At 43.1% G+C, this 21,890-nt stretch overlaps 1 protein-coding gene across 5 annotated transcripts in view; it reads right to left on the bottom strand.

Annotated features, from left to right (window-relative positions):
* CYRIB (CYFIP related Rac1 interactor B) overlaps nucleotides 1-21,890 on the bottom strand; it is a 134,832-nt gene that overhangs the window by 86,063 nt on the left and 26,879 nt on the right. For 4 of the 5 annotated variants that reach the window (XM_031439627.2, XM_064476847.1, XM_064476845.1 and 1 more), the window contains exon 2: nucleotides 11,880-11,932. The gene's annotated coding sequence lies outside the window, so the exon portion shown is untranslated. Of the gene's footprint in view, nucleotides 1-11,879; nucleotides 11,933-21,890 lie in introns of those variants that run through there. The other variant, XM_064476846.1, reaches the window with a different exon arrangement.

Raw genomic sequence — 21,890 nt, 5'->3', positions numbered from 1 at the left:
GGAGGGATAAAATGGGAGTTTGGGATTTGCAGATACTAACTACTATATTTAAACTAGATAAACAAGGACCTACTGTGCAGCAGAGGGAACTATACTCAATATCTTATAAAAGCCTACAATGAAAAAGGATATAAAAAGGAATATATATATATATATATGTATATATATGTATGTATAACTGAATCACGATGGTGTACACCAGAAACTAACACAATATTGTAAATCGACTATACTTCACTTTTTAAAAAAATTATCCTTATTTGGCCCTTCATTACTCACAAATCTCTTCCAAGGTAGGAAAAAAATGTTAGCAGACTTGTGTGCTGAAGGATGAAGAAACAAGTAGAGAACTGCGGGTCTTATAGGACTTGCCAACCACCCTTAAGAGTGGGGAGTGATATCTTTCTTGGTAGTAATACTGAACTACTTACAGAGTCCCTGTAAATACTCCTCCCTGCTGTCGTGCCTTCAGCCATGCTATTCCCTCTGCTACGCACAGCCTTCCCACCCCTCCCACACTTCCCACCCAAACTACCCACCAAGACTCCAGTCAGGCTTGTCTATGGACATTGGATACGGATTTCAACGTGAATTAGTTCTTGTTTGTAGCTTTTATACACAGCCCAATTTAAACCTAATGGTCCTTCTAGAATATGCCAAAAAAACTATCAATGGCAGCAAGACGCATATCTATACATACACATATGTCCATGCAAACACACACACACACACACACACACACACACCCCGTGTGTACTCCATTGAGAAAAGTGCTACAAAAACACAAGGTAATGTTTTATTAATTTATTTAACCTGATTCCTTGAAGTGATTTTGATGGATGAATCAACCAACCCAAGATTAATAGCCTAGTTTACTACATTCATTTCTCTTTCTAAGCCACAAGCCAAAATAAACTCATCCTCAATTTATAACTTTGCAAAATGTTCTTTTGCATATCGACTCCTGAATCCACTGTGGTTGTTAAAAGGATGGTTGCATCCGTCAGGATGAGCCAGGTTATGCTGTGGTAACAAACAATCCCTCAGTCTCAACCCCGATGATGACCATGGTGGTCACTCTGGGATCAACACGAGGAGCCCAACAACTCCATCTTTCTAGACTTTACCTGACACTCTGGATTAAGCAAGTCTGTGGCTGGCGTCAGTGTCAAAGACATGACCCCCTCCTTTCCTGCTCAAACCACCTGCAGAGCTGTCTTGCAGGGCTGCCATGCGGATTCGATGCGATTCTCTTTGTTAGACACCCAGGACACTGCCTGGCATACAGGCAGCAGTTGGTAAATGATAATGGTGGCTAGGACCACTACCATTACCATTATCCCTACTCATCTTTAGATGATGATGATGATGTTACCATTATTAATTCTCATAGACCTGTGGTTCCTAAACTAATCTGCACACTGGAAGCACCTGGAGAGCTTAAAAATGGCTATTGCTTTTGTCCCAGTCCCAGAATCAGTGAATTAATTCAGCCCAGTGTGTGGCCCTAGGTTTGGAATTTTAGAAGATCGCCAGGCAATTCTTACGTGTGGACAAGTTTGAGAATCACTGTCACAAAGGCAGCAAGATGCATATCTATACATACACGTATGTCCGTGCAAACACACACACACACACACACACACACACACACACACAGAAGCTGGCTTGCTCCCAGGTTCCATGAATCCTGCTGCCTTAATGACAGTGGTGGTCATATCACTTGGGTAAGCGAGGTTATGCATGGCAACAAATAACCCCTAAATATCAGCCCTAATAACAACCACAGTAGTCACCCCCCAAGGCCAACTAGATGAGCCCAGCAACCCCGTTTTGCTGGCCTCTACCTGACACTGAAGCCTATGCATTTTACCCTCAGACCTCGTCTCCTCTTTAACAAGTCTGCCAGGACCACCCTGAATCAGAACCAAGAAATTATACTGGTGTGAACAGACTGGGAGGAGATCTGGTCAGAGGAGAGCCACTGAAGGCTGTTAGTAACTGAGACTAATCCTTTGGTCAACTCTTGATCCCAAGACCCAAACCATAGTAGACAACTTAATAGAAATTTGGATAAGTAGATTAATTATCATCAGTAATAACCTGGGGGGAAAAAAAGCAAACACAAGAACTCAAAAAGCACAGCATCTAAGTTGAAAACCTTATGGGTCAAGTTGGCACCAACCACCATTTTGATTTCGCTCTTTCTGTTCATTTCTCCCAAGCTGCAATAACGTCAGCTGGGGTGGAAGTCAGTGACGTCAGGAGATCTATGAACAAAACAAGGGCCTTTCGCCTGGCAGCAAAGCACAAGACACACATGTTGGATACAGGCAAGAGTATGGACACAAGGGGGAGGGTATATGGCTCAGTCCTAGCATGCACTAGGACCTGGGTTCAATCCCCAGCACCTCCAAATAAATAAACCTAATTATCTCCCCCTGCAAAATAATAATAATAATATTTTTTTTAAAAAAAAGAGTATGAACACAGACATTTTGCCATCAGCAAACAAGTGATTTTCTGCAAAGCAGTTCCTGCTCTGTTGGAAGCTATGTCTCTGCAGAGTCTGGAGAAAACCAGAAAATCCAGCTTGTTTGCCCTTGTTTGGGCGGTGTAATTTAGGAATCGCACTGGCTTTACATAAACACGCTCCCAAAAAACGTATTCTGTGTTGTGAACCTGCGAGTTAACTTGGGGCCCAGAGGAAAGAAGCATTGTGTGTGATTACATAATAGTTACTCCAGCACTTCAAAATCAAATGGAAGCCTCAGGCAGCAAAGTCAAAAGGAGAGAGAAATGATTTTTGTAAAATTATCTGAATGCAACCATCTCTTCTGATGCATTGTGAGTTGACAATGCTTCTGCTTTTCTCAGAAGCTCATTCAATTATCTGCTGCTTATCTGGACCACGGAGAGGAGTTTTCCTCCCATCTAGAGTTAGTTAAAGAAAAAAAGCATGCAGGATCCCTCTAATAAAAGCCTGAAATGAAAAGCAGTAACTACTCCCAAGGCCCTGCTTATTGCAGAGGAGTCATTAGATGGAGCTTTGTAGGGTCTCTGTTAATGACCTATTTTCTCTACAACTGTCACAAAAAGAGAGGAAGAAATGTGGGATCCACAGCCTCAAAACACCCTGCTCCCCTCCTAGGTGTGCAACTGCTGGCAAGCCACTTAACTTCTCTGAACTTGTTTCTTCATTTGTAAAACAGGAATGCCTACTTGACAGGGGCACTGTGAGAACTGAGAAAACGCGTAATGTGCAAAGCATTCAGCAAATGTAAACACCCCTTCCTCTGACAGTTGCCAAAGTCTAGGGAAGCCGTCAAGAATGTGAGCTTTTTAAGAGAAGGGACGATGCCTTACTCATTTCCTACACGCTGCCCCTTAGAGATGGTAGTTGCCTTCTCAACAGCTACTCCATTCCTCTCCCACCAAGCAGCATCCTTCATTCGTTCAGACCTCATCTCCAGTTCCGGGGGTGGGTCCAGAATGGTCTAAGCCAATCAGTGTTATCCCATTTCCTCTGCCACAATGATTGTTTGAGAGACAGAGGCATGTCCTGAGATGATCCAACCCAAGGAAAGCTCAGAAATTCTGTTCAATGGCTCTGGGGAGAGATGGTAGCTCTTTTCCCCCTAGATGTGAACAAGCAAGCATGTGGTCTGAGAGGTCCTGGCAGCCAGACCACCGCATTGGACAGCTCCCCTCTGTACTTCTTGGAGCACGAGTATTCAATGTGGTGTCTCCTGGTGTTGAACAATACAGAAGCCCTGCTGGCAGCCCTCGCATTATTATGAAAAGAGTCAACCTGAGAACAGAGCCAATAAACAGAAATGCAGAGCCAAGAGAATCACAAAGAACTGAAGCTGGAGCCCTGATCAAAGTGTGCCTGAAACCTACCCTACCTCTCCATTTTCTGATTATGCAAACCACTCAACTGCTCCACCAATAATCCAATTTGAACTGGGCTTTCTGTTCTTTGCAACTCAAAGCATCCTAACTAATACATCCTTGTGCAAGGCTGAATGATTCACTGAGCAAAGGATTGTGCAGAAACATCATCGCTCTTCCAGTGACTTAATTCAGACTTCAAGTTCCTTGGGAGCAGAAGTCCTCATTGGTCTTGGTCATCCCATAACCCAGGGCCTGAAAGAGTTTCTGGAACTAGGCCCTCAATAAATACTTTTAAAAATAAGTGAATGGAATAAAACTTACTAAATCACCAGGAGTTTCAAAACATTTCAGAGCCCCACTCCCCATATGTGTCTCAGAGGAGAATGAAGAGGAAGTTAGTAGCATCAAGAGGAAGCTGGAGCCCTCCAGTAGGCCTGAGCTCAAGTCACAGCTCCAAATGAGCCTCAGATTCCTCCCTTGCAAAACGAGGATAATAATACCCATCTTCCTAGGTAAAAGAGAGCCATGTGAAAGCACCTGGGGTAGGCCACATTCAAGAAACATGTACTCCCCTCCTTCTGTTCAGCTAACCCTACTTCATACCGTGGGTTCTGATCTGGAGTTCAGCAGACAGTGTCATCATATGTACCCAGTGGTGGGCCACACCCCAGATCCCTCAGCAAAGCCAGCCTTGGGAAGGTGAGGAAGGTAACACAAGCCCGGAGCCTCCCATCCTTCAACACAAACTGACTCCCTTTGGGAGAGGGGTCTTGAGCAGAGCACATATAGAAAACTAGGCTGTACATCTTTCTGGCTTTGGTACTTCCTTTTGGCTTTGCTGGTTGCTTCCTGAAAGAGGTGTGAGGCCAGTGCAATTGGCAGCATCCCAGATCTGCACATCACTAGAGGCTGTTGATTTAACCATTTACAGTGATGTGGAACTCAGCCAGACTGTCAGCTCCAGGAGGGGCAGGGGCCTTGCCTCGTTCCCTGGGCTGCCCCCAGCACCCAGAAAGCACCCAGTGAAATATTTCCTAAGTACATGAAGAAAGATGAGTGCGTGCGTAAACAATGAGTGATTAAATCAAGAATCTCAGAATAGAACGATAGTAAAAACTGTTAGTACAGAGACTGCTAGTTATGCAGCAGATAAATCAAAGAGGGAATGAGAGAGGGCTTCTGAGGCTGAGGGGTGTGGGCTGATTTCTGGTCCTAGAATTCTAGTGCCTACACCTGGGACCTCAGACAAGCTCCTAAACTCTAAGACACAGTTTCCCTCCCTGACAAACACAACTATCAAGATTAAATGAAAAAAAAAATTAATGCATCTAAATTATAGGGAGAAAAGATTGAGAGAATATACACCAAAATATTAATAGCAATTAGCCCTAAGCAGTTAGATTACGGAAGGACTTTTTATTCTTCTCTTTTTTGTGCATTTCTGGATTTTCTATAATGAACATAAATTGGCGGTCTAATAAAAATAAAATGAAAACAAAAGTAGCATGATAGCAATTAAAGCGTCTAGACCAGTATCTATGACATAAAGTAGGAAATCAGCAAACGTTTCATCCCTATGAATGCCCTTCAGCCATTTGGAAACAGCTATCATATGTCTCCTATTTCTTGTTAAGTATCTCAGCTAATTTAATGTCATCCTTACATGACTTGATTTCAAGGCTCTCTTTTATCCCTCCTCTCTGCAAAGGCTCCATCTGTTAAAACCTGACTCCGGGTATTGTATAACCAGCTCACAGAATTAGCAGCAGCTCTTGTTTGCTCATTCAGCTGTTAATTCATTCCTTGAGTAAACAATGATTAAAAACCTACTATATCGGACATCCTGGCTTTTGCTTAAGCCCCCCATTCACAAACGGTTCCCAGAGTTTCTTGAGGCCCGTCTGCCTCCCTTCATTCTCAGTCCTGGGCTCTGGCAGGTGCAGACCCTACCCCGGCTTCTTCGGGGGCGGGCATTTGATCCAAGGTGGCCAATCAGAGCACCGCATTCACCTGGCCACAGGGATTGGTTAGAAACAGGCATGGTACCCAGGGAAAGACCAATCAGAGACCTTGAGACTCAATTCTCAGACTTTTGTTGAACTGCTGGGAAAGTGGCTGTTTTTTCCTGCTGCTAAAACTGCTCACAGACATCTCGCCGCCACAATCCAAAAAGAAATAGTAGGCAGCGCTGAGAGATGGAGAAAAAAATTGTGTAAGCCTTAGCAACACCAACTATGCCTCCATGCCTTAAGTTCCATCTCTGGACTTTTCAGCTACATAAACCAGCACATCCCTTTTCTGTGGAAACCAGTTCAAGGTGGGGTTCTGTTACGATGTCAAAAGAATCCCGAAGGATGAAATTTGAAGTGCTGTGACATACGCTGCAGGCCGGCTGTGCACCGATGAAGCGAGACGATCCACGCCATCTTTCCTGGCACTCAGGCTGATGCAGAGATGGCTACAAACAATTGCAATTATTTAAAGCCAATAAGATAATTGCACTAATTAAATACTACACAGAGCAATGGGAGCACAAGCAGGAGGAGTCAGAACAGAACTCACTCAAGCCATAGCATTTCAGCCAACTCTGTATGTGCATTCAGGCAGTGAAGATGGAATTACTGTTTAGGGGAGTCAGGATAACACTGTTGATACAGTCATCTCACAGTCAGCTAAAACCACTACACCCCACGCTGCGCGCTGGGCAATGATACTTAAAGCACTGAAGGGCGCACTCTGAATAAACCCACAAAATAGCAACAGCCAAGAGCAGGGTCAAACATCCCTCCCTGGCAAGAATTTCATCCCAGTGTTAACAGATGATGTGACAGTCTTAAATAATACTCAGGTCAGTTTTTGCGATTTTGATTCTATGAACTTAAGTTTTCGCTCCAGTTTTCCTGCCCGTTTGGATTACTGTTGATCAAATCACAAAAACATCATAAGAGCCGCTCTCAAGATGAATAACCTATTTACTGAATTTATTACCAAGTGATAAAAAGGAGAGAGAGAGAGAGCAAGCCTTTGGTTCCATAAAACATTTCATGATGGGTTAGCAATGTGGCTGATGGCGGAAAACAACAAGAGCAACAATAAAAGCACCTCTGGGAACATCTATTTTGCTTCAAAAAAAAAAAAGGTCCTGAAGGTCGCTGTTTTTAACAGAGTAGAGCTAGTGTCTCTAAGATCTTTGATGATGCAAACTCAACAGGAGAGTTATGAAGACAAAATAAGTCAGAAAAGGAGGACGCTGCAGGACAAATTCTCTGTGCCTTTGTTGTTTCTAAACACATCAGCAATTCACTTGGTCCAGGAACACAGCTCTAACTTCCCAGAGCAAAAGCTCTTAGAGTTGGAAAAATTAACACTGACAGAACACTTCCATGTGGTCTCAAGGGAGGTACCAGGGATGAGTGGCAGGAAGGAGAGAGGCTTGAGATGCCATCCAGATAACTGGGATTCCTAAGGAGCAGCTGGCTTCCCTCTGTTCCCAAAGCACTTTTAAGATTGCTCTTGAATTCCACTTCCTTTGTGCATGACTTCGCACAAAGACTTTACCTCCCCTCTTCCTGAAAATGGGACTATTGTTTATCACACACTGACCACGCAGCTACCAGGGCCCAGGCAGAGTCAGGCACTGGAGAGACCCACAGCGTATGACAACACGGACAACTGCCTGGTGCTTGGCGGGTGCTCAGTAAACACTGGGGATTAGCAACCCCATGGAGACCTGCCAATCTCCCCTAAAAATAACAAGGGCTTCCATGTTGAAAGCTCCCAAGGTGAAGTTTTCTGTTAACTAGTTTGTTTTGGGGGGTTGGTTTTTTTGGGGGGGGGGTGATTAGGTTTGTTTATTAATTAATTAATTTATTTATTTTTAGAGGAGGTACTGGGGATTGAACCCAGGACTTCGTGCATGCTAAACATGCTCTCTACCAGTTGAGCTGTCCCTACTAACTAGTTTGTCTTTTTACAACAACAGGAAAGAAGATGTTTATACTTAAAAATTCAAACAAAACAAAAAAGAATATACAGTAAGGTACCTTTCACCCACCTAAGACCCACCAGTGCCTACGCTTTTTCTTAAGAGTTAACCAGTATTCCTCACAACCATCTTCTTTTTTAGTGTCCTTCCAGCAAAGTTGATCCTAATCAAGTATGTGTGTGGGGAAGTGGGTTTCCAAAAGCATTAATCCCTCCTTTTTTTTTCCCACACTTGGGAACATACCACATACACTTTTCTGCATACTGCTTTTTTTTTTAACTTAACAGTGTATTCTGGAGATGATTCCTTCTTGGTAACTATGACCTACTATTTTAAACAGTGGCCCAGTATCCTCCTGTAAGGATATACCATAATTCCTTCAATCAACCCTTTCCTGATATACATTTATTTCAGTTGTTACCAGTGTCCTGTTATTACAAACAATGCTGCAATGAATTTACATGACACACATCTTCATATACATGTGTAACTACAGGAAAGATGGGATTTAGAAGATAAAGTCCCTGAAGTGGAATTGCGGGGTCAAAGGGTACCTGCGCTTAAAATGTTGGTAGGTGGTGCTGAGTTGCCTTCAAAGAGGTCAGACTCACTTTTGATCTCATCAATAGTGTAACAAGTGTGCCTGTTTCTGCCCCCCACCATATTCACAAAACGTTTTTTTGTTTTTTTTAATTCAAGAGAAGAAGAGGGGGTGGGCAGAGCTCCACTCTTGCCCCATAGTCTCATCCTGCCCCTGTGGTATCATACATGATAGTACTACTTCCAGAAAAGTCCATCCCTTGGATGCACAACCCAGAGAACAGAGTACGAAACAGAATGAACATCAGAGCATGGGGGTGCTGGAACCGGCTCAGACCGGCTCAAAAGAGCCAACCATGCACATCTCCTCCCAAGTCTGTGTTCACTGACATCATGTTGGTAGCTGGAAATGGGTCATGGTGGAAGTATTTATACCATAGCAACCAGCAAATGCTACAAATCAGGGTTCCTCCCCACCCCCACCCCCAGGGAGACCTCTGTCAAGCATCAGCACACGGATACATGCTATAGTGGAAACTGAGGCTCTGCCACCCTTGATTGAATATTTCTGCCCTGGATAGGGTCACCAACTCTTGTGATTTGGTTGCAAATTCTTGGAACCTAAAGACTGGAGGAGATCTACAGAGACAGCCAATCATTATGTCTTCTAATACTGCCTCTCCCCTCTCCCTCTGCTGAGACAGAGTGGTACCCTCTCCTCCTCTCCTCTCTACCATTTTCCCATCTCTTTATCGCTCAGTGCTCATTCCTGATGATTTTCTACGGTGTAGCAACTGCAAACACAGACTGTAGTCTACACCAGACAGCCTGGGGTCAAACCCCAGCTCCATCATTACCAGCTGTGTGACCTTGGGCAAGTGGCTCAAACCACTATGTCTTGGTTTCTTCGTCTGTAAAATACAGACGATTATGATAATGCCTTCCTTATAATTTTGATCTGAGGATTAAATGAGTTAATGCAAGGACAGAGAACAGTGTCTGGCACACATTAAGTACTTAACAAAGGTAAACTGTTATTACTGTCTTCCAGTTCACTCATTATCTCTTTCGCTATGTCTAGTCTGTCAGTTAACCCTTTTACTGGATTTTAATTTCAGTAACTATTTTCCATTTCCATGTGGCTGCTTCTCAAATCAACCTATTCTTTTTCCATCTTTCATGACATTTTCATATCATCTTTAGTCTTTAATCATTTTTAATGTACTATTTTATAGTCTCTTTAAGATGATTCTATTACTTTCAACACAAAGCCATTCATTTCCTGAATAGTCCATATGATTTGATCGTGAGCTCATCTTCAGAGGAGGCAGTTCTTTCTGTGGGAGTCCTGTTAGGTCTGGGCTGTTGAAGGCTCCCTGCGGAGTGATTGTGTGTTTGTGCTAGGGATTTCCACAGTAGGCAACCAGTCTTTATGTTAATTTCTCAGCTGGAGGAGGTCTCATATCTCATGGCAATAACAATATAGATTCCTCAACCCCATATGGTACAGCCCCAGGTTTTTAATTTCTTGCTGATGACTTTTTCCCTATTCAGCACAAGCTTCCTCTCTGTTTCTCCAGAGAGCAGCACTATTCTAGTCCCTTTCTGTGAAGACATGTAATGTTTACAGCCCCCAAGTACTCAATTCCGCCTTGGACCCAGGTCTCATTTCTAGACCCACTGTGGCCTTAAAACTTAACCCCCACACTCTACAGCCTCCACCTGGGTGCAAAAGTCCTATAAGCCGTCATGCCTTCAGCTCATATAACCATTCGGCTTAGATTTCTCTCTTCATTTCTGACACTTGAGGATTTCCCCTTCTAATGAGCTCTCCTAGATACAGTGTTATATTTCAGTCAACTCTGTTCATATCAGAAGAGACTCACACAAGTCAGTCCACCAAGTTGCCGGAAGTGTTCAGGTCACCAGATCTAATACACCCCCTTTCCCATGCTTGAGTTCTGTCCACATTACAACTGCACCTTGCTCAAGAGTTAGCCTCTAAAGTCTGCATGTAATATGAAAATGGAAAGGGATCAAAATTCCACTTGAAAATCCCACAATAAGGTCTCACCTTGGAGACTGACAGACCATCTCTCATTCAGTGGAAAAGTCAGTGTTTTCTTTGGCGTTAGACTGGTTTTCTTAGGTTGAGCACCAGAAGAAATAACTGGCTTGGATTTCGGGGCCATGTTGTATGATAATTAAAATCTATAAATGTGAGAAACACACTCGACAGTGCAAGATGCTCATCCTGTAAAAAGCCATCAGAACAAAGACCAACAGAAGGAACAGCAGATCTGTGTCTCCCATTCAGCTCACTCCAAGAGAGATGCCCACTGGGTGGAAAGACAGGGTCACCCATGCTACTTAAAGTGTTGTTTTTATCTCTGTTTTGTTTTTATGGAGCAAGTATATTTGGATCCAGAGAAGGTAGAAGCAGGAATCTACGATATGACAGACATGCCCTGACTTCTGTAGGTCCGAACTGTGGTTATCACTGGGAGCAGTACTAACTGCAAAGGGACATAAGAGAACTTAAGTAATGGGAATACAGCATATCCCGATCTGAGAGGCAGCTCGGTGGGTGTAACATAGCAAAAATCCATCAACATGCACGATCAAGATGTGTGCACTCTACAGTATGTAAGTTACACCTTTACTAAAATAAAAATTAAAAGCAAGCATGAGAGACTGCTGCAAGACATTCTGCCATTTGGTCTCCACTCTGTGACTAAACCTCTCCATAGGCTGGACGGTCATATGGAGGGAAATGAGGATACCAGGAAGCTTAGGGAGAGAAGAGGCAGAAGAGTAAAGTGCCCTGTCGTAGGTAGAGGACACCCAGGCTCACAGAACGGGCTTCCCTGAGGGGCCTTACAAGGTTACAAGGTGACAAGGTTACAGGGGTCAAGAGCACTAGCTTTCAAGCCAGACTGCTGGATAGGAATACTGACTTGACCCCTGCAATGCACTGTCTGTCCCCTTACAAGTTCGTATGTTGGAACCTAACCTCTAATATGATGGCATTTGGAGGCAGGCCTTTGGGAGGTGATTAGGTCATGAGGGTGGAGCCTTCATGAATGGGATTAGTGCCCTTATAAAAGAGACCCCCAGAGAGCTCCCTCGCCCCTTCCACCACATGAGATTATAGCACAGAGAACCAGATTCGGCTCACAGACATCGAATCTGCCAGCACCTTGATCTTGGATTTCTCTGCCTGCAGAACGGTGAGAATTAAAAGTTCTATTGTTTATATGCCAACCTGTCTATGGTATCTGTTACAGCAGCCTGCATGGACTAAGACAGCACCTTACCAGTGGAATGAACTTGGGCAAGTTACTTGTCGTCTTTGAACCTCAACTTTCCAGGGGTGTTGTGAAGCTTAAGATAATTCAGATGACGCTCTGAGTTCTGAAGCCAGATGGCCGCAGTCAAATTCAGCTCTGTTACTTACCAACTTGGTAACCTTGAACGAATTGCTTAAACTCCAGGCCTCAGTTTCTTCTCCTGTAAAATAGAGTTACCAAGGATTAAGCAAGTCACAACAGTCCTCAGCATACAAAAAGCCCCCAGTAAAGCCCAAGCACAATTATTTTCTTCTCTACCAGGAATAACAAACCAATACAGCATTTCTATCCAATAGCATGTCAATCCAGATAGCATCTCTACAGATCATTACAGTTTGCAGAGCCAGTTTCACAAATGTTTTTCTCATTTAATGTTCAAAATAGTCTTGTGCGTTACAAATAAAGAAATGGAATAAACAACAAGTTTATACTGTACAGCACAGGGAACTCTATTCAACATCTTGTAGTAACGTATGGTGAAAGAGAATATGGAAACGAATAAATGTTCATGTATGACTGAAGCATTGTGCTGTACACCAGAAACTGACACAACATTGTAAACTGACTATATGTCAATAAAAATGTATACATAAATTAAAAAAACAAATAAAGAAATGGAGATTTTAAAAAAGGAAATGGAGATTCAGAGACATTAAGTAACTTGTTGAAGGTTGCACAGCAAGTAAAAAGCATACCCAAATCAAACTCCTCTGACTGAGGCACAGTTTGCAGGGGCTGTATTGTCCTAGGGAAAGAGAGGGTGGGGCCAGGCTGTCCTTTCAGACTCAGAATTCTAAGATAAAGGGTGCTGGAACTCTGGGCTACCGCAGCAAGACTTGGTCTCAGCAAAACACTCAACTCGAGTCTGAAATGGTCTTAGTCATTCTACCCCTTAATTACTTCCTGGTTTAGGTTTCTACTCCACAGAGAAAGAAAAACGAACACCACCCTTGTCACCCTCAAAATCTCCTACCGTGACAAAAACTTATGAAACAAAGGGAGTCTTCATAAAACCATAGTTAAACAATATCCCATTCGAGCATTTGGTGGGAAGATGGGAGCAAGGTCTGCAGTGTCTAGGAGCTCCTATTACTGTCTGGAACAGAAAGAGAATGCCTTTTGCTGGCCCTTACTTTGATTAAATCTTTAGCTGCCTTAGTGTTTTCTCTTTGCTTTTCTTCGGGTGCTGAGACAACCGGAAGCCACTTAACCAGCTTCATTTTATTCACAAAAGGCTTGGGGGCCTGGCCTAATTGTCGTGGGAGAACATTATCAGCCGATCATTTCAACCACTCCTGCTGCTGGGCCAGCAATCCTCTTGTTTGCCAGCACAGGTTTTCTTTTGTTGCCTGAGTGTGGTTTAAAATTCCCTTTTAAATAATAATCACAAAACTGCCAAAGAAAAAGGGGGTTTACTTTAAGAACCATCTAAGCATACTTACAAGCTAAGACCTCACACGTGTGCACTGCCCCCTACACTCTGTGTGGGTGCCGGTGCACACACACACAGACACACACACACACACACACACACACACACACACACACACACATGCCCAAAAACATGACAGTTGGCCTAATTCCACCTGCTATGTCTTCCAGCTACATAAAGGTTTTTTTCTTTCTTTCTGATTCTTTGACCAGATTTCCAAAACAGAAAATGGGACGAGCTGTTTGTTCAGTTGGGGAAACGTTTAGGGTCTCAGGCAGAAGTCCTAGAAATTAGACATAAGCATATTAACTCACACTCACAAAACTCTTTTTTGTTGTTGTTTTACTTTGTTTTAAGAACATGAAGACTAAGCTGATCCTTGCATCACTTAAACCCAGGAGATAGAGTATGTCTTCCCTAGAAGGAAAGTGGTCACCTCAAAACAAGGGTGACTTTCACTTCCTCTACGTGGGCAGAGAGAACCTGGACTATGGCTCTAGAAACTGGATCTGATTTTGTCTCCTCTTTAGACTCCCAGCACGGCCTCTAGTCCCTTCTCAGTCTCCCAGAGCTACATGACTTTGGGCAAGTCACTGAACCACTCTGAGTTCCTGCATCCTCTGCTGTCAAGTAAGAACACTCATTCATTCAAGAACTATCTACCAAATATTTGTACAATGGAATACTACTCAGCCATGAAAAAGAATAAAATAATGCCATTTGCAGCAACATGGATGGACCTGGAGATCATCATTCTAAGCGAAGTAAGTCAGAGAAAGAAAACATGATATCACTTATCTGTGGAATCCAAAAAAATAAAATAGAATAAAAGACTCAAATGAACTTATTTACAAAACAGAAACAGACTCACAGACGTAGAAAATAAACTCATGGTTATCAAGGGGGAAAAGGGGTGAGAAGGAATAAATTGGGAGCTCAAAGTTTGCAGATAGTAACTACTATATATAAAATAGATAAATAACAAGTTTCCACTGTACAGCACAGGCAACTATATTCAATATTTTGTAGTAACCTATAATGAAAAAGAATATGAAAAGGAATATATATGTATGTGTATGACTGAAACATTATGCTGTGCACCAAAAATTGACGCAACATTGTAAATTGACTATACCTCAATAATTAAAAAAAAAAACAACTGTCTATCAAGCACCCATGATGGGTCAAGCATGTGGCCAAGGAAATAGTCCAGGAATTAAACCGTCCCAGCCACAAAGGGCTCTCACTGATCAGTGAGGCAATTACAGGTGAACACGCAATTACAATGGAATAAGCAAAGGTGTCACAACAGGGTGAGAACAGGTGCTGGGCAATCACAGAAAAGAGCAGTTAATTAATTCAGCAGGGGGTGGAAAGTGATGGGTATAAGAAAGACTTCCCCAAGGAGGCGGCATCTAAGCTGAGAACTAAAAGACAAGTTAGAATTTGCCCAGCCAAGGGGATCCAAGCAGAATTGGCAGCACATGCCAAGGCCCGCAGGCAACACTGCTGGTTCAGGGTCAAGCACAAGAGGTGGGAAGAGAGATGTAGGACACATAGACCTGGATATGTAGGCAGGTGGGCTTGCCAGGGTAGCCTGCCTGGACTAGGTGACCTCCAGGGGTCCCTTCCAGCCCTAAGGGCTAATTCTGTGGTCTTCTGAGAGCCCAGATCCTCCTCCTTCCCTGACAGCCCTTGCCCCAGCACGGTGAAGTCCCTGAGTCCACTCCAGGGCACCAGGGGAGTCCCAACCATCCTACGTGGGTCCTCCTCCTCCCTCTTTCTTTTCCCTTCGGGAGTGACTGAGCAGTGACTCAAGCAGGGAGCTGGCCTCTACTTGTCATTTGTTTCTAAAAAAAGAAAACATCCAGGGCTCACATACACTGTCAATCATTTGACCAACCCTCCTTTTCCCACCCAGCCCCTGACCTAGCTGAAGAGATGCTGGATTTATCTGTGTCCCTGTCTGTCTCCTCCAGAACACTTTAAACTACCTGAGGGCTGACACTCTGCTTTGGTCATCCCAGGCACCTGGTAATATTCATGACACACGCACTTAACAATGAAATGCACGCCGGAACTGAATGGATTTCCTCTCTCCACTAATGAGCCATCGTCCAGAACCACCCCAGACAACAGCTCTGCCTGAGGCCGGGGTGGGAAACCCAGAGACCCAGAGTGGTGCCACCTCAACACTCCTTCCTGGGGCTCTCTAAGCGACTTAGGGGGCTCAGTAAAGCCCCATCAGAAAACTAACAATCCTCTCATTATACCAACAAAGAATCTCATGTCTAAAAGAATATGACTTGCCCAAGGTCTCTTGGCAAATGCGATATAATGTTTTTAAAAGGGGCACAACGTCCTTAAATGGAAGGCTATCCAGTCACGCCTACCAGAAACGTTTCTGATTTCAGGGGGAAATGCTTAGTGATGGTAGGACTAATGGAATCTCTCCTTTTTCTGACCACCAATACACTACAATTTCACGACCCCTGGGATTTTCTAGGCAAGACTAAAATTTCCCATTGAAGCAAATCTATGTAGGAAGATGACCAAAAAATATTTTTAGGGATTCAATATGTTCTTGATTATGGGTCATTTTTAAGGTTAATTCTCTACTATGTGATCTCAGGCTATACCAATTTTTAAAGAAAAGCTGGGCCCCCCAAACCACTTTATTTCCTCTTTTTTAAACAAATGTTTTGATATTAAACAACTTTACTGGGACTCAAAGATGATTTTCCCCAATTTTTTTAAACTGAAGTATAGTTGATTTACAATGTTGTATCAAAGATGATTTTTAAAGAGGCCATTTCATCCTATATAACCCCTCTAGCAAAAGAATTTCTCATAATTCTCTGTATCCTTTATTCATGGACCTATACTCTGTACATATGTGTGTATTTCATGAGAAGGAATTACCTTTAGTGTAGAAGTTCCTTAAATAGAGTCCTTTTTTCTTAAAAAAACAAACTTATTATGCAAGTCACTGGCATGTTTCTGAAACCACCACAGAGCAAAACCCAGGAGACAAATTAAGTGCACCTGGAAATTGTGGGTCTGAGACATTGAGGGCAACATTTTCTAGCCTGCTTCACTCAATAATTATTCTGACACTCGGCACAACCCAGGGAAGAGGAAACAGACAAAGGAAAACAGGTGTTTTACTCATATCCACCTGGCATAGCAAACTCCCCAAGTTCGCAATAGGTGCTTATTGCAGAAGAGTTTAAATCAATATTTTTCTGCCAGGGAATTAACATTTCAAACACCGTAAGCACAGTGGTTCTCACCTGGGCTTAACCAGAGTTCAGAGGGGAAGGAAGGGAAAGTTTTAAAATACTGCTGCTGGGTCCCAATGCTGCACAATTAAACAGACTCTCCAAGGATGAAACCCCAGGACCATAGTTTTCCAAAGCTCCCCAGGTGACTGTATTGCGCAAAGGAAATTGAGAAGCACGGGGCTAGGATAACTAATCAGTCAAAGGAAGCCTCTGGGAAATCTTATCTGGAAGCGAAGAACGCAGCGTAATTAAATAAAACAGCAGATGTAAAAGTACCTAACAGGGCCTGTTACCCAGAAGACGCTTAATAAACGTTAATTAAACAAAAAAATAATAATTCAAATAATTACTCCTGCTCTTCAGTGAATTCATCTTGTAATTTTAGTGGCTTGTTTATCACTTGCTGTTTTTTCTGAGCCATGATTCATTCTATCCCTGTTAATAAAATTATAAACTTGTACCCATAATCCTGTTCAATTACAAGCGCTCTGTAATATTTCCAACAACTCTTAATCATTTAATAAAACTTTCCTCCGGAACAGGGACTAATACATATTAAATACTCAACAAATGTTAGCTATTTATAATAATTATCATTATTCAGAATTCATGATGATAATTCTAACTTTGGCTGAACTTGTACACTATTCAGAGGAGCAAGCAATAACATTAAAAAAAAATACCAGGGCAATATTTAACAAACTTAGGAAAACAGACTTTTAAGCATGTCAATTCTTTTTATAAATCTGTGGGGGAAATATTAAATGTAATCACTGCACGGGTAGCTAGCTTATCTGCAAAAGCTATTTGTAAAAAACCCTCAGCAGTTTCCAAAGTCACTTGGAAACTCTAATACTGCAATTAGTTCAAAGTGGTCTCTCAATCCAGCGTTTCCCTACAACTGAGCCTGAATTAGGGTTATTTTTCTATATGTTCACATTGCCCCTCAGGTCTATGCCAGTCCTCAGCTGTCTCGTGTTGTGCTAAGCACAGGAGACATTCAACAGCTAGGCTGGAAGATGTGCTGTATTCGGTTCAGGATTCACATGGTTACCAGGAGACCAGCCCACACCTGAGCAGTCTACCCTGCACTTCTTCCCTCTGCCTTCTCTCTCCAAATATCTGCCATTTTGTGTTTTCTACCAATACACATACAAAAATCATCATGATGTGCACATCTTTATACACATATTATCATACATCAATAACAAGTGCTGTCAGCCTGAATGTTTGTGTCCCCCCCCCAAATTCACACGTTGGAATCCTAACCCCCTAGTGTGACGGTAGTAGGAGGCGGGGCCTTTAGGAGGTGATTAGGTCATGAGGGTGGAACCCTCACTAATGGGATTAGTGCCCTTAGAAGGGAGATTCCCCCAGAGAGCTCCCTCACTCCTTCCCTAACATGAGGACACAACATCATATGAGGACAATGAGAGAATGGTCCTCACTCGACCACGCTGCACGGATCTCAGACTTCCAGCCTCCAGAATGACAAGAAGTAAGTGTCTATGGTTATAAGCCACCCAGTCTGTAGCACTTTGTTAGAGCAGCCCCAACAACGAAGACAAGATCAAAAGTAATCACACATGGGCCTTTGGCCAGTAACACCTTGGTCTGCTCCATAAGAATGTCATAATTGACTGTCACAGCCCAGGCAGCTCCAAAGATGCCCGGGAGTTGGAGATGAGGCCAGAGTTCCCATCTTCCAGGATCTGAGGCTCCAAGGAGAGTGGGGATGGCTCCTGCAACACAGTGTGACTCTGACAAAGGCACTCAGGGCAACAAGGAAACACAAAGGATAGGGTCACAGGGCCAGCCCTCAATACTGAGAGTCAGAACCTAGGAAATACAAATAAATAGCAAATAAGGAGATAAATCGCTGTGGGGGAGAATGTTAACATGACTACCACCACTCTCATCAGTCACACTCCCCTCTCAACTCCCATACCCTACACTTGGTACCTAATTATCTGCCAGTTTGTCTTATCACCTAATGTCAAGACTGACTCTTTCAGTGAATCATAAGCACCTCAAGGGTGGGGATCTTATATTATTAGCAGAAGAAGTACCAATTTTAGTTTCTATACTATTAACTTATGTTTTGTCTATAGTATGTTAGATACCAGACATTCACATTACCTGAATATTAAAACTTCCCTAACTCGTGTTTTCATTTAATATGCTGGTCGGCCAAGCACTCAAATCACTAGTGTGACACGGTCAGGGGAAAACCCTCCCACAGGATTCCAGTTTAATCTTTGATTTGGATTGGTTGTCTGAAACTCGCACTGTAACAGATCTACAAAGGATCCCAAGAGAACAGACTCACAAAACTGGGGGTGTCGTCTCTGTAGGACTGTTTCAGGACCACAAAGAACCAAAGGTGCAGCCTGGAAATAAATGCATTTGGAGGAACACCTCTCCTCCTCACCCCCGTGTGCATGCCATGCTGGACTGTCCAAAGTGTTCCTTGATCCATTCAGAATGTTTTTTCTATTAACCAGGTTCTCCATGGCTCTGTCAACGTGTCTCACTATTATTTGCCAAGTATGAGGTCCAGAAAAGAAACTAACATATTGGGACAGGGTTGGGGAGGAAGGCTCCTTGCGACACATTCCCAGCTGTTTCACTTCCTAATCATAACTAGTGCTAATTAGCTTCAAATCTTCTTATATGACAACAGAACTCATTATCTTCAACAGTATTGCGTTTATTTTTAAGACCAGAAATATGCCTAATCCCCAAGAATCTGCTTAGAATATTAAGGATTATGTATGAAGGTTCTGCGTGTGTACACACACGCGTGTGCATGTTTAAATAAATATCAACTTTCTACAACCATACTACCAGGAATGTACAAAGCACTTCTGACTTTCAATGCATGGTCACCACTGAGATGTAAATCCTATACACATTTTGGGATTCTTTTGAGGGAGAAGAACTGATTCTAGGGTCCACCACAAGTTTATAACATTTTTCAGCCAAAATTAATTAAAATAAATTAATTAAATTAGTAGAGCAATATTTTGCTCTACTAATATCTGAAGGAACAGAGTACAGGCACACCTCAGAGATATTGCAGGTTTGGCTCCAACCATCACAATAAAGCCAATCCCACGACTTTACGGTTTCCTAGTGCACGTGAAAGTTACATTTAGACTAGACTGTGGGGGGCGGGCATAGCTCAGTGGTAGAGCACATGCCTAGCATGCAGGAGGTCCTAGGTTCAATCCCCGGTACCTCCATGAATAAATTAAACATATAAGTAAATCTAATTACCTTGTCTCGCAAAAAAAAAATTAAGTGCATAGACTAGACTGTGGGCTGCAACAGCATTGTTTAAGATAACGTACATACTTTATTAAAAAATACTTTATTGCTAATAATGCTAACCATTATCTGACAACACGAGATTGCCACAAATCCTCAATTTGTAAAAAATGCAGTATCTTCGAAGCACAATAAAAGAAGGTATGCCTGTACCAGAGCTGCTTCTGTTCACATGTGCTCTGCACTGAGATGGTGACCCTCTAAGGAGAAGGCCTCTGACACGGCGCTGGAGCTCACCTGTCTCCCAGATCCGGGGCCTGAGATCTGGGGAGATGCTGCTATCGTACTGAGCTGTTCTTTCCAAGACGATATTCAGCAATAACGTCTATTATCACTGCCCTCTACATCCCTGCACGCCTAGAACTATGGACCATGTTCCGGGTCAAATTCTGAAGCAGGATAAAATCCAAAACAGAGTTTCTACATTTTGCTTAAACCATTCTCCTTGCACAGGCTGATTTCAGCTTAAGGTATACAGTCTGATTGTGCTGTGCACCAAAAATTGACACAACATTGTAAACTGACTACACTTCAATAAATATATATATATATATATACAAAAAAATTTTTAGTAAAAATAGGAAAAAAAGATATATACACGTCTGACATTTTCCACAGTATCACGATCTGCTGCTTATGTATTTGACATTTTTAACAAAGCTGTAGTACTCACAACTCTTTGTCCAAGTGATAAATTTGCCTTTCACCTTAAGAAATCCCCAGTATTTTGGGGAGAGGGCAGAGACTACACAGAAGAGTCCTTTATATGGGGGTAAATGTTCAAAATATTTTAAAGGTTTAACCAATCACTTCCTTAAATTAATAAGCTATTGCTGTGTACTTTAATAAGCGATCTTTTTTTTTTTTTTTTTAATGCTGCAGCTCAGCCTGCCCCTGAGTTCAGAAACCTAACATGCAGGCAAAGGAGGAAGGAAAAGAACCCTTGCAGACCGAAAGTCAGACTCAGTACTATCTCAGTAAAACCTTAACCCTGCGGGCTAGCCCTGGTCCTACCCTCTTCAAATTGGAGGAATGAAAAGCAGCTCATGAACAAGCAAGGTGAAGACGGTGTTTCTAAAATAATGGAGAACGTTGATCAAAAGCTTTGTCGGTGTGAGGCTGTGTCGCCTTCAAAGACATATACCACGATTTACTTGAAAAAGCAACACTGGCAGAGGTATAGGATGTTATTTTGGGGTGTCCGGTCTAACTGCCTGGTGTTACAGGTGAGAGAATCTCAAGTATGGAGGGAAAGGCACTTGCCTGCGGGTAAGACAGTAGGATCTCAGCAGAGTCAGAACTAGCTCCCAAGATTCCTCACTCCCCAGGGCTGATCACTGAGCTTCTGCCCGCTTCCAAACTCCTTCACCTGGTTAACTGCGTCCCAGATGTCCGCTCTCCCTCAGGTGTCCCCCTTCAGCTTCAGGGGACACCACATCTGGTGCTCCCCTTTCTCAGAGCACTCCTCCCACTTTCCCTGAATGATGCCATCACTTGTCAGCTAGCTTCCCTTCCCCTCCTTTGAGCAACTGTTTGTTCAACTCTGTGTCCTAGACCTGGACAGGTGTGACATCAGCATGGACACCGTGCAGTGAACAGCGTGACCAACTTGCCTCAGATTGCCGGGGAATATCCAAGCTTTAGCAAAGTAAGTCCCAAGTCCCAGGAAACCCCTCAGTCCAGGGCAAACCAGGACAGCTGGTCACCCTAGTCATGGATGCCAACACGGTGACACAGCCTGCTCACAGCGTCGCCTCTCTATCCATCCTTGTCTGTACAGGCAGAGCCCTGTCTGTGCCAGGTAGTCACCCCAGCTCAGCACTGTCCGACAGAACTTTCTGCGGTGATGGAAATGTTCTTTATCTACCCTCTCCAATACGGTAGCACCAGACACAGGTGGCTACAGAGCACGTGAACTCTGGCTAGTGTCACTGAGTTTTTAATTGTATTTAATTTTTATTAATTTCTATTTAAATAGCCCCACGTGGCTAGCAGCTACCGTATGGAAGAGCTCAGCTCTGGCTTTACATAATTGGAACTATGATCCACTTCTGTGCACAGGAACGAGCTTT

Source organism: Camelus dromedarius, chromosome 20, assembly GCF_036321535.1.
Source record: "Camelus dromedarius isolate mCamDro1 chromosome 20, mCamDro1.pat, whole genome shotgun sequence".
Lineage (NCBI taxonomy): Eukaryota > Metazoa > Chordata > Mammalia > Artiodactyla > Camelidae > Camelus > Camelus dromedarius.
The sequence above is the reverse complement of the archived record's forward strand: the minus strand, read 5'-3'. Positions and strand labels throughout refer to the sequence as shown.